The 14,328-nt window shown below is 30.5% G+C and overlaps 1 pseudogene; it reads left to right on the top strand.

The window, feature by feature from the left end:
- The first annotated feature begins 1,399 nt into the window (after positions 1-1,399).
- Positions 1,400-3,195, top strand: LOC145633060 (desmethylxanthohumol 6'-O-methyltransferase pseudogene; annotated as a pseudogene).
- Positions 3,196-14,328: the final 11,133 nt, after the last annotated feature.

Genomic DNA, 14,328 nt, shown 5'->3' with positions numbered 1-14,328 from the left:
TGAATTAAAGAGAACTATTATTCAAGTTTCAAATGGTTAGGTTTTTTTTTCCTTTTGTAGCATAAGGTTTCAGTCGGTCAGTCCTGTCAGATAACTCAGATTATATGTTTTCTATGAAAGTACCTAAGAGACCAGGTGTATGAAAAAACTGGTCTCTTTGGTCAACAGTTGTACCTCTACGTACCCCCTGGATCCTCCATTGTACATACCTTATACCATGTACCTTATACATTTATGACATTAGGCGTGCACCTTAATATTTAAATTAAAAAATGGTTTTTTAATTCCTTATATACAACTCTTTTAAAGAGAGAGTTTATCAAATACTATTATGTACGATTTTTTTTAGATTCATCACTTTCATTTTTATGTGATAATTTTTATCTTTAGTTCTCATAAAATTGAAGTGATGCATCTAAAACCGGAATAAAGTATTTGTTATATCGGCTAGGGTAATGTATGTATGCTTTTATTTATCTACTAGGTAAGCTCCCGTGCCATGCACAATAGTTTTTAATAACTATATTTTAAACTAACACTATTTAAAAACTAAAAAGTTACTTTCGTATGTTATATTCATATCAATTGAATGGAACAACAAAATTTGGCAAGAAAAAATCACACTAATAATAATCAACATACGTGGATCTTGTTAAGTTTTATTGAAATATTTGTAGTTTATAGTAGAGTATTAATTGATTAATACAATCATCATGAATTATGGAAGGAATTAACAAAAGTTGTGTTAGTTGATTTAATATGTGCATTTCATAATTAAATAATAAAAAATAAAATAAAAAAAATCAAGAAAATATATATAATCATGCTATAATAAACGTAGTACGTACTACATAAGACATATATAATACGTACATATATAATGTGTCTTTCCTAAAACAAATACTCCATATGTCACAAATATGATAATTTTTTTTTCTTAAGTTTATAGTTGTTCAAACCTCTTTTTTTTTTTTTTTTTTTTTTTTTTTTTTTTTTTTTTGTATATTTGATTCAAATGAGGTTACAAACACCAAAAGGAAGAGAAAAGAAAAAAACAGAACAAAAGCAAACCAATTGATATACTAGTATGTGAAGAGAAAAAGGTTTTTTTTTTTAATGGTTATTTATCTATAGGTAACTATACATGCAATTGATTACTTCAAAAAAAAAAAAAAAAAAACCAATTGATTAATAATATATACTAGTATGTATATACTGTACTGGTCTAACGAACTATTTATTTAACTGTTTGTGAACAAAGCTAAATTTGTCTTGAACTCCTACATAATGTCCAAGGTTGCATTGTTTGTTAGTTAAATTGTCCTATAAATAACTTAGAAACTTATCCATAATTTATAAAACATCTACTAGCTAAAAAAAAAAAAAAAAGAAGAAGAAAATGAGCTCCTTAAACACACGCATTCTTAATAATGAGGATGGTGATGATCTGCTCTTTCAAGGGCAAGCTCAAATATACAACCACCTGTTTAGTTTCTCCCAATCTCTTGCGATAAAATCAGCAGTAGAGCTTCGCATAGCTGATATCATACACTCGCATGGCCAAGCAATGAGTGTATCACACATAGCTTCAAAACTAGAGTCTACATCTCCTGATGTGCCGGGCCTTGCACGTCTCATGGAGTTCTTAGTATGGAACAAATTCTTCACCGTCGAACATAATCAAATATCATCGTCATTAAAAGATGAAAGAGAGGCTTTATATGGTCTTACTCCTTCATCTAGATTGCTTTTACATGATGATGAGTCTAGCCTTGCACCTATGTTTCTCATGTTCACTCACCCGTGGATGATGGACTCATGGCATGAAATTGGTCGTTCTATAAAAGAAGGTGGGATCGCTTTCAACAAAGTACATGGCCAAAGTATTTGGGAGAAAGCGTCCAATAATGCTGAATTCAATAAGCTTTATAACACAGGTTTGGCTTCTCTTACCAAGACTATATTGGATGCTATTTTGTGTGGGTATAAGGAAGGGTTTAGTAAGCTTCAAGGAACCCTAGTAGATGTTGGTGGCGGTATCGGCCAAGCTGTGGCAAAGATTGTAGAGGCTCACCCACATATTGAAGGAATCAATTTTGATCTTCCTCATGTTGTTGAAACTGCCCGGCCACTATTTCCTAATATCACCCATGTTGGTGGCGACATGTTCAAGGAGATCCCTTGTGCCGATTCTGTTATCATCATGGTACGTTACTTATTTTAATTTATAGCGTGGACTCCTAAATATATTTTTCACTGTTAATTAGAGAGATATATAAATATGCATGTGATGAGAAAAATAAAATGAAAAGAAATACTAATTTAAAAACTAAGGGTTCGTTTGACATCGCTGTGGTTTTTATTTTTTGGGTTTTTGTTATTCAAAATCATATGAAATATTCGAAATTTTGAATAAAAAAATTAGTCTAACTTATTAAGATCATGATAATTTTGAAAACTGATAACAGAAAAGTGGAAACAACTTTTTCTTGTTTCCTGTGTTTTGGTTTTTTGTTTTCAAATAAACTGAAAACTATAAACAAAAAATGATGTCAAATAAACCCTAAATTAATCAATCTGCATGCATATATATGATAAACACAAAATTTCATATATGACTGGCCACATCGTGTGACCGAGGTTACTTAGTAACCCCTAACCAAGTAACCTCTTATCGAGTAACTCTGAATAAGTAACTCCTAATCGAGTAGCCCCTGACTAAGTAACCCCTAACTGAGTAACGAAAATATGCGCTAATGATGAAATTGTACTTCGTGTGATAATAATTATGTTTGGAATTTTAGCCCTTTCAGCTCTACCGTACCATATGTAACTAATAAGATGCATATATATATAATAAATATTTTATTTGTTACATTCTTAATGCAGTCAGTTTTGCATGATTGGGGAGACGATGATTGCATTAAGATTTTGAAGAATTGTCAAAAGGCAGTATCAAAATCCAAAGGGAAGGTGATTATAGTAGGCGTAGTTCTACATCCGGAGGAGGGTAAAGGGCTTTACGAGGAAACAAAGTTAGGGTGCGATTTAGCGATGATGGCATATTGTGGTGGCAAAGAGAGGACCCAACATGAATGGAACAAACTGTTAACAGATGCTGGCTTTGCTCGTCACAACTTCATCACAATCCCTACTTTTGTTTCAATTATTGAGGCTTTTCCTCTACAAAATTAATTGTTTCTATGATTCAATTGTTGATGTCATGCTATCTTTCTCTTGTATTGCAACCTAAGTTCCTTTGTATACCCTCCTATATGGATATCAAGGGTTTTTAGGATGGATGTTTCTACTATGGTCCACTTTATTTGGACCATCACTATACTTAATTATCATTGGTCGAATTTTTAATTTTTTTTTAACCTTGGTCAAACACTATTTTTAGTATTTTCCTTTTTTAATTCAATTTTTATTTTCCAAAATATAATTATTGAATTTCTGAAAATTATTTTATGATTTTCAAAATTTATTTATTAAAATCAGTTTTTAATTAAATAAAAAAAAACATTAAATTAAAATAATCAAAATAAAAAAATTGTTCATCAATGTTCTTCATTATTCATCATTGTTCTTCAAGTTTGTTTATCCATGGATGAGATTAACCACCATTATGGTAATCTTTAATTTGTCCCGTAAATACACTCTCACATCAATGAAAATTGAAAATATGCATCGATTTACATATTATATGTGAAGAGTTCATTCGAATTTTGGATTCATGTATGAATCTGGGAATGTATTTAATCTTAAAACAATAAGTGTTAATTGGATAATCGCAAACAAGGGATGAAAAATCGGTCATTATATGTATGCGAAAAAAAAAATTAACAATTTTTCGAAATCTGGGTTTGTGAGCTAATTGGAGAAGACAACGATTTTTGTTTTGGAATACTTGCTTGTTTGATCCGAAAAAAAAAAAGATATAGTTTTCGATTCTGTTTGCATATAAGATATTAACCCAAATGCTAATAGGACATTACCTATAAAACGCAATATTATTGTTTATTTGGTCTACGACCATACGTTATTTTGGACATTGTTAATAATTAGTTCATACTGTGCATGCATTAGTATCCTAATATTTTTCTTAATTGATAGCAAATAGGATCGTGGTCCTCAATCCTCATTCACTAGCCAAGTCACAATTTACATATACCAAGTTTGGTATCAATGATCACTTATATATCAGCTATTGTGGTTTGATTTCTGTATGCATATTCCTCAAAATTTTAACTCTCAATCAAACCACCTTTAGAGCTATTCTAATGGCAACCTAATTGTCAAATTAGATGATTATCTTCTTATCTATCGTGTGACCCAATGGTTGGATTACTTGGATACTAGTTTGTTATTAATTTAAATAATGAACCGTCCTCGATTATTATTATAATTTTACAATAATTAAGGAGATTGAGACCAATTCTAAATATATAAGTAATGTCATATCCTAATATTGGACGAATCCCATATAATAACCAAATGAAAAAAAATGTGGAGGTGAGCAATTACATGGCAAACCTTTTTTTTTTTTTTTTTTTTTTGGAAAGAATACAATGACAAATTGTTAAATATAGTAAATATATTTTTGTATTTATAAATTAAATTAGGAAAGCCAATATTCAACCCCTTATATTTAGGCTAAATACATACTACTATTGCTAGTTGTTTCCTTATAATTAGGACATATCATGCTTCTGTTTTGTATATACATGTATTCTAGTTTTATTAATGATAATGGAAAATATTCTTTTTCCTATTTGTCAAAATAGTGTTACATGTTAAATGTGATTTTTTGTATTTTGTTTTTTACCCAATGTTTAGTACTACGACTCCGCGCGTATCTTTTTTTTATTAGTTTAGTTTCATTTTTAATTTATAGTCTATATTTTATGTGTCATAAAAATTAATTGATAACAACACTATTGTATATCATTGATTTATTTCCTAAATAGTACGTTAAATACTATAATAGAATATTTGAAAAAGATTTGGACGACAATTTATATGGGATAACTTATGTTTCATTTAGTAACAATATTTCCTAAAAATAAGCAATCAACAGCCATCATATAGGCAATATTCTTCAAATAGATCTTAAATCTAACACATTCCATTGTTAATCTAAATTTCAATTTTGATTGGTTGCTTTATATATGATTTTTTTTACCTTATAGAAAGATGGTTTAAATTTCAAATTATTACACAAACCAAAAAACAAAAATTAATGTCCAAACCTATATAATGAGCAAATTGGTCAAAGGAAGAAGACGCAATTTTAGGATACAAAGATATATAATGAGCAAATCGATTAGAGGAAGAAGACGCAATTTTTTAAAAAATATTCTTCTCATAAACCTTGTTTGATACGTAGAACACAAGTGTGAGTTTTGTGATCTGTTTATAGTTCAAGTTTTAACTTATGTGTACTTTGGTTATTACCTAAAAAAGAAAGTTTATTGAGTTTGACGAATGACCTTATGTATTTTGGATATTGTGAAAATTCCAACTTTATGATTTTTTTTAACGTGGAGATGAGGGAAACCAACATTTTGATTTTATTTTACGATAAGCATGTCAAAAAAATCAGAAAATATGATCTTATTTTAGAAAAAAAAGACTTAAAGTGTTTACTTGAAAAAAAAAAAAAACATAGATTTAAAATCATAAACCTTAATTAAATTATGGTATTGTCCTAATTTTATCTTTTTTTTAGGGAAAGTACGTAAATTTTTATCCTAAGATTTTGTTAAGATTCTATTAATCAAATTGCGTGAAGAAATAAGAAAATCTCAGGAAAATCTAAAATTTGAGGGAAAGTAAATCATCTATTATCCTAAGATTTATTAATATTCCATTTACTAAATTTTATCCTCTTTTTAAATTCATTTTACACGATTGTTTATCAAACATTCCAGATTTATTGAATTATTAAAAATATATATTACTATAATTCTAGGCGTGATAAAAAATCAATAATTTTACAAAATCATAAGATATGTCGACAAAATCAATAAGATTCTAATATTTAAATTATATTAGAATATAATCTTTTGAAATTTGAAAAATATACAGATTTTAAAATCTTCTATACAATAATAATAAGATAAGAAATTAGGAAAATATCCTTATTATAATTGGTGATTGAAATTTTTTTAAATAATATTTCTAATGTTAAAAGATATCCTAAAAGATATTGATTCCATTATATTTATTTTTATATATATAACCATTAAAATAGATTCATTTTAATTTTTGTACATGTTTAGCTACAAATATTTTGCAAAAGTCGTAAAGTACTTTAAAATAATTGGTTATTTCTAACATAACGTATGATCATAGTCGTTTAATATTTAAAATGTATATAATAGGTAATGTCCAATCCGTATGTAGGTAAATTCCTTAAACACAAATACGATTTGGAATTCGGTCTCCTTTTTTTTTTGGATCAAACAGTGTTTCGAAGAAAAATCATACATTTTCTAATTAGATTATCTTGAAGAAAGTAGATTACCGAATTAAGAAAATAACAAGATATTAATGAATTATAAATCAGTAATGGTAGTGTCCAAAAGAACTTGATGTCATCATATGTTTTTAATAATTACAATTTTCATAACAGGTAATGTCCTATCCTTTATTTGGGTAAAACATTTTACACAAACAAGATTTCAATTTCGATTTCCCTTTTTTTGGATCAAACAAGGTTTCGAAAAAATAATGATGCGATTTCTTTTTCAGATGTTCATGACAAACCCCGATTATTGTAAAACTTAAAAATTGTTATTTCTATTATATAAAATCACCGTTTTTGCAAACGTTGACTGATTTAGTACAATCCAAACCTATTATTTAGAGATTTAAATCGCTGCCCAAATTCCCAACGACTACAACTTTTTGATATCTTAAAATTTCGCATTTGCTTTTTGAATCGATCCATATTGTTATTCGCTTTCGATGCGCAAGTGAATTTAATGGACATAGATCATGTGTTTGTGTTTAATCTCATCCATGAATGAAAAAACTTGAAGAACATTGATGAACAATTTTTTTATTTGATTTTTTTATTTAATCGTTTTTTTTTATTTTATTAAAATCTGATTTTAATAATTAAATTTCGAAAATGTAATTAAAATGATTTTCGTAAATTCAGTAATTAAATTTTGGAAAATAAAAAAAGAATTAAAAAAGGAAATAACTAAAAATAAGGTTTGACCAAGGTAAAAAAAATAAATAAAAAATCAGCCAATGATAATTCAATATAGTGATGGCCCAAATAAAGTGGACCATAGTAGAATTTTCGTTTTAGGATATTTTATTTTGAATATTTTTATTGAATAAATGTGAGCCCAATTTATAAGGGACTATATTATTTATATATGATAACTTTTAAGGAAGTTACATGATTTTGCTTATTCCTTAACTTAAGAATAGGATTTTACATGTGACAAAAATATTGTGTTTTATTGAATTTAGGAATCCCAGTGAATGTAGCTGGGTTTCATTAAGAGGCTTGCCTAGTTGATCTTTATGATTGATAAGGAGAGACGAAAGAGTTGTTATTTTCTGGTTCATGTATTATAAGTTGCTATTTCCATACAAGATTAGCTGTATATATATGTAGAATGACTACCATATTTTATAACCGGTCAATTTAAGATAGAGTGTTGTTCATCATATGTTTACCGTAAAAATTATGGCATTCATCTGCCATGCCTACAATTCGTTGCTGAGCTACACTATGTTTGGATAACAATAGTGAGGGGAAAAAGTGGGAATAAACATTTTGGATATCGTTGATATCTTTGAACGCAAATATGCTAGTCGAAATTCCAATGTGGGTTGGTGTTCTTCTAACTCGTCGCGCCGGGCATTCTAGTTCTACACTTCTACTAGGATTAAAACAATATAGGGTGTGAGTAGTATATCCTCCTATTTGTTTTAATGGAGCAAATTGCAATAATTGCCTATATAATCTAACTAGTTTGTGTCTTGTGCGATGCCCGGGTTGTATATTGAATTTTTAAGATAATTTATAATCTATGCTTTTCTCACTATTTGCTATCTAGGAGGTATGTAATGACTAATAATAACGTTGATGAAAATGTTCGATTTAATACATTAAAAAAATTTAAAAAAATAAACTTTGAGCAAGGGTTGAACATTTCTTGACTCATAATCTGAAGTGACCCAATCCAAGATGATTCATGACCTAACCCTAATTGACAGGTCTCCATTCTATTAGAATGTGAAGTATATAATTGTAACTGATTAGTATATATTAGAAATGGATGTTTTATCCTTTAAACTACTTTCTTTGCTCCAAAAAAATATCATGATACAAAAAATAAATTTATATGATAATTTTTGAGAATTATAATCTAATAAAATTTTGAATAAAATTATAATTCAATTTGTATATTTTATCGATAATAAAACTCTAAATTAACAATTTTATCCTAAAATTCTATCCAAATAAAATTCTTAATTAACTTTTTTATCTTATATAGCCTATTTAAATCTATACAACGTGACGCGACACTTGGCAAAAAGTTGGAACGCCAAGTGTCGCAATCTCGTATATATATATATATATATATATATATATATATATATATATATATATATATATATATATATATATATATATATATATATATATATATATATATATATATATATAGTTAAGTTATATGATTAGTTCTAATTTATAGCATTTTTAGGCGCACAAACTTGAATTAATGTTTACTACCTTTATTCTTTGTTGATCTACTCAATATATATTCATATAGTCAAACTTTCTTTCTTTTTTTCTTTCTTTTTTTTTTTTTTTTTTAAAAAAAAAAAAAAAATCATATTTACTCCATATATACAAATAAGTAATTATAACTTGTGATCTTATTAGAATCATTTTAAAGTGTATCCTCTAAACATCAATTTTTCATAATTTATATTAGTTCGTAATCAAAGTTATGAATAACCAAACAAATGCGTTAGTGACCGCAAGCGTGAGTAGAAAAAAAAAATCGAGCTAGGGCCTAGGGAGCATTTTTTCAGTTGTTTCTATTGTTGCATGCTTTCCAATGGAGCTTGGATATGCTAAGTAGGGTCGTATTAACGCTTTAGGGGCCTGTACAACTAAAAAGACGAAATTATCTTATAATCTATTTAGGGTTGAGTACATCATAACATTTTCTTATAATTTATATAAAAAACAATATAATTAAGGTAAAAAACTTCATACTTCTTTATTCATTTAAAAAAACAAAGTTCTCTTGCAGAACAGAGTATATTTCAGCAGTAGGGCAAAGCAGCTCTAAAGAACAGGTGCCCAACTACGCGCTAACCTATATCCCACGAAGGTGTTGGTCGATTAAGACAGAGAGACGGTGGTCATGGAAGTCGAATTCCGCTAAGGAGTGTGTAACAACTCACCTGCCGAATCAACTAGCCCCGAAAATGGATGGTGCTGAAGCGCGTGACCATTGGCCGCTCCGCCCTGGCTCACACCAAAGGTTTTGCAGCGACCGCTGTGCCCTCCTACTCATCGGGGCCTGGTCCTTGCCCCGATGGCCGGGTATAGTGCAGATCTTGGTGGTAGTAGCAAATATTCAAATGAGAACTTTGAAGGCAGAAGAGGGGACGGACTGGGACCCCCGTCTCTTAGGATCGACTAAGAGACGGGTTAGTCGATCCTAAGAGACGGGGGTCCCAGTCCCGAACCCGTCGACTGTCGACAGACTGCTCGAGCTGCTTCCATGGCGAGAGCGGGTCGTCACGTGCCGCCGGGGGACGGACTGGGAATGATCCCTTCGGGGGCCTTCCCTGGGCGTGGAACAGTCAACTTAGAATAGGTACGGACAAGGGGGAAATAGTTCTCTCCGTATTTCTCATTGTTTTTTCCCATTCATAATAATTTATCACATTACAATATTTATAGACAATCGGAATACCAAACCCTAATATGCCTATGTATCATAACTTACTAAAACTATCACAATATCTCACACATATATCTTTTCACATATTCTCTAGGATATTATCACAATATAATATCACAATAATATTTTTAATCTCGTATAATATTATTCTCATACTGTCATATCAATATACACATTCTTATCTCAATAACAGGGCCTAAGTTTATATTTTGGGACCTAACAAACATGAGACCCTGTGTTGTTGGCCATGATGCTAAGTTGTTGGCTTCACAACTCATGTGTGGGCTTTTTGTTGCTGAACTCAAAGGAGATTTCAAAACCCGTTGACATTACTGCGGCTATTATTGCTGCACAGTTGCTGCTATCGCTATACTAGTGCTTAAATCTGACAATTCTAACCTGATCCGAATGACCCAACCCATGATTCGAAATCAATGACAAAATTGACCTGAAAACCAAAATCTACCCATACCCGACCTACGCATACTAACAATGAACTCTTTTCCGTAAAGCAAGTTCTATAATTGTATAAACATAATAAAATCCTAACACGCAGATCACAAGCTAGGTTAATATGATATTGTTGTGCATTATTCATGTGGGAAGTTGACTAATACAAGAGTAGAATTTAGGCTTATTCACTAGTCTTAATAAACGTGTATGAGTCAATGAAGCACGGAAACTCTTAATTTTAGCCACGTATCGTTTCCGAAACGTTTTCGAAACCTCTTACGTTTCGAAATCCGTTTCGAAACGGCTCATGGAGTTTCCTTGTTTTGTGAAGCGTCTCGCATAATTTAATAGTTCGAAAACGTGTGGGAAACTTAATTAAAGATATAAATAAGCGTTTCCCCTTCAATAGAAAGCAATTAAACCCTTATATTCACAAATTACGAGCAGTCAAGCAACATAGTTATTTGAGTTGTTTCTATAATTGTCGTTTCCATGCTTTGGAGATCCATGTTTGCTGCCATCACCGCCTAGCTAGAATAAAGTCGATCTAACTACCACCGAACGATTTCACTAATTTGATGTTTTTCTTGTATTTAATTTGGAAAAAAAAGAGTTCTTCCATGTTTGATGTTTCCATGTTTGTTTTTATTTTTTTTGCAAGTTTATTTGGTATTTTATTCTGATTAAATGTATTTATTTATGTATTTTTAATGTGTCCCCGTTTCCCATAATTTTAAAATTTTCGTTTCCCCGATTCCCCGTTTCCCCGTCTCCGTCTCCGTTTCCGTTTTCTGTTTCCGTGCAACCTAGGTATGAGTTAATCAGAGCTGTATTTTTTATTTTTTATTTTTTAAAATGTTTGAAATTACTTACCAACTCCATAGAAAAAGAGAATCAAATAGTGCGTGAGCTGTAGCCTTAGAATACAAGGGAATATTTTAAGCAAAGTTTGTTACTGCATTAATAAATAAATATGGTTGCTCCAATCCACCTTTTATTTTAAATTCTAAAATGAACTCTTAAAAATATATGGTTCCCTCCCGTCAAATATATATATATATATATATATATATATATATATATATATATATATATATATATATATATATATATATATATATATATATATATATATATATATATATATATATTGCAATTTTGAGGTATTATTTGTGAGATATAAAATATTCTAAATATATACATAATATTTAATGGAGGTAGTATATGATTCTGGCCAAAACTTTGCATATAAATACAGTTGCTCCAATCCACATTTCATTCATATCATAATAATACAGTTAGAATTACTCAATACAAAAACTAAAATCAAAGCTTATATTAATTCTTATTATTAGCTAAGCTAGTATTCATTTTTCCAAAATGGCTGATCTTAATAGCAAGTCTTTGGACAAGGTTGCCGTTGTCTCGGCCGTCGTAGAAGATAATTTGCAGCCTATACATGAACCTGTAGGGATCCAAGCCTTGGATGCAGGGCTCCAACCAGCCAGGGTAGCGCCGCTAGGAGAAGTGACACCAAGACTGTGTGTAGGTGTAGCGGCAGTGCGGCCAGCAGAATTCATAATTTTAGAATTTACTCAAGACGTCGGCATGGACAGAGTGTGAAATCGATCTGATCGAGCATATTGCAGATTTGCTGCCATATTTCATCTACTACGTACTTCGTTTTGTATTGCTTTTTTTTTTTTTTTTTTTTTTTTTTTTTTTTTTTTTTTTTTTAAGAAATATGTTTTCTGTATTATTGAGTGTTCTTTAAAACGATTGCTCTACAAGATTTGTTTCGGTAATACACCGTAAATGGTTTATGCTCTATTTCTTTTTTTTTTTTTTTTTTTTTTTTGGGTTTATGCTCTATAAGTCTATAACTTCAACTAGCTTTTAGACCCGTTCAACGCATGGGTTATGATTAAGTTATTAATTTTAATTAAAACTTTACAAATTAACTTGTAAAAAAAAATAAAAACTTGGGAAATTCTCAATGGTATTCTTCAGGTTTCTATTTTTCTCAATAGTAAACAACAAAAATTTTAATTATTTTTGGTACTCATGTATTTTTAGTATATATTAGCAATAGTATAAGTGATATATTTTGATTAAGATATTTAACTAGGGTTAGTTTTATTTTTTTATTTTTACTTTTTTTCCCCTTCCTCCATTAAATCCGGCCACGCACCTCCTTCCCCTCTTTTTTCGGCCACCCTTCCCCTTCCCATTCCCTCCCTTTCCTCTCCATTTTCCGACCAACCCTCTCCTAGTCCTCCCCTTTTCGACCACCCCCTCCCCATGAAACCCCCAAATATTTAACCACAGCAACCCCCACAAATTAACAGCCTCACCGTCGCCGAAAACCCCTGCAATCAACAACCGCACCGAACACCAGAACCTCACTGAAAACCACAACCTTAACATCCTCTCGCAATCAACAACCTCACCGTCGCTATAAAACCCCGCAATTACTCCCACTCTCGCCAAAATAAACCCCATTGTCGCCAAAAATCTCAGCCCTAGCCCTATCGTCACCGAAAACCACTACCATTCCCTTCCACGAGTCTTAAATGAGCGATGTTTTAGAGCAATAAGGGTTTAGATCGTGGTGTAAGCGGCGCCGCAGAAGAGAGAGGAAATGACTACGGGGATGGGATTGGGTAATTTAGGGGCCGCGAGGTCAAGGGGGAGGGAGTTCAGCTTGGCACCGGCGTCGGGGAGGGGATCTGGGTGGGCGCAGCCGGCGCCGGTCGGGAGCAGGGGAGTTGGGGTTGGTAGGTAACGATGGCAGAGGGAAGAAAGGGTGGTGGCCTGGTGGGTTTTTGATAAATAGGGGTATTTTAGGAATTTTTCTTTTCCCACCCTTTTAAAACTTTAACCATGGTTAAGATTTTCTTAAAATAATTAACTAATGTTACCATTGAAATACTTTTACAGTACAAGTTAACGATTACCAAAGATAATTAAAATTTTTGTTGCTTACCATTGAGAAAAATAGAAACCTCAAGAGTACCATTGAGAATTTCCCAAAAAACTTTATTAATTACTTGAATTAATTCATTCATCGTCTTTTGATATATTATAATATTTTATAAATTCATAATAATAATTGTAAAAAAAATGGCTTAAATTATAAAATTAAATCTCTATTTGCGTGATAGTTAATCAATAATTTGTCTAAAAAAACTAAATACCAAACACTTATTATAATTTTACAATTTTTACATCAGATATGAAGGCATGATCTTCGTTAGTCTTTACCTATATATGTCTCTTATAGCGCGCTTTATATCATGAAAAATAATGGTCCATTACATGCAAGCAATGTCATCCTATAGAATTTTCATAGTATTATTCTTGCATGAAACTCTTCACTTTTCTTGTCGAAAAGTCTTCCTTCTTTGCCGTCTCAATATTTTCCTTTTCAATCATTATCTTTATTATTATAGAAATTTTACATGGAATTTTAAGAGATGTTTATCTAATTTTTTATTTTTTGGAACTTAAGTCATGTACAAAGGCTTTATTGAAAATTTATATTTATATTAGAAGAGAGGGAAGATAAGGGGTCAAATAATTAAATTATGAATGTGAATAAATTAAATTAAATTAAAAGATGGAAGGAGAAGAGGAGAAGGTTTAGGAAATTTAATTTGTTATTTAATTAAAATAGAGATTACAAAATATTAAAGTTATTGAAAAATAAAGAAGAATATGAAGAGAATTTCTTTAAAAAATAAGGAGAGAGAATGAATAAAGAAACAAGTAATTAATGTTAGTTTTTCCCTCTAGGTTTTCCTTGGGGGGGTTTCGTCTAGTCGCTTGGGGCTAGGTTTTTCTTATTTTCAAGGTTTTTCTCGATTTTTAATCGAGTTTTCCTGTTGATTTCGTGATTGCTTTCTGTTTCTTTGCTCTC

The sequence above is a fragment of the Chenopodium album genome, chromosome 5 (assembly GCF_948465745.1).
Source record: "Chenopodium album chromosome 5, dcCheAlbu1.1, whole genome shotgun sequence".
Taxonomy (NCBI): domain Eukaryota; kingdom Viridiplantae; phylum Streptophyta; class Magnoliopsida; order Caryophyllales; family Amaranthaceae; genus Chenopodium; species Chenopodium album.
Note: the sequence above shows the minus strand (reverse complement) of the source record. Positions and strands in the feature narration are given on the sequence as shown.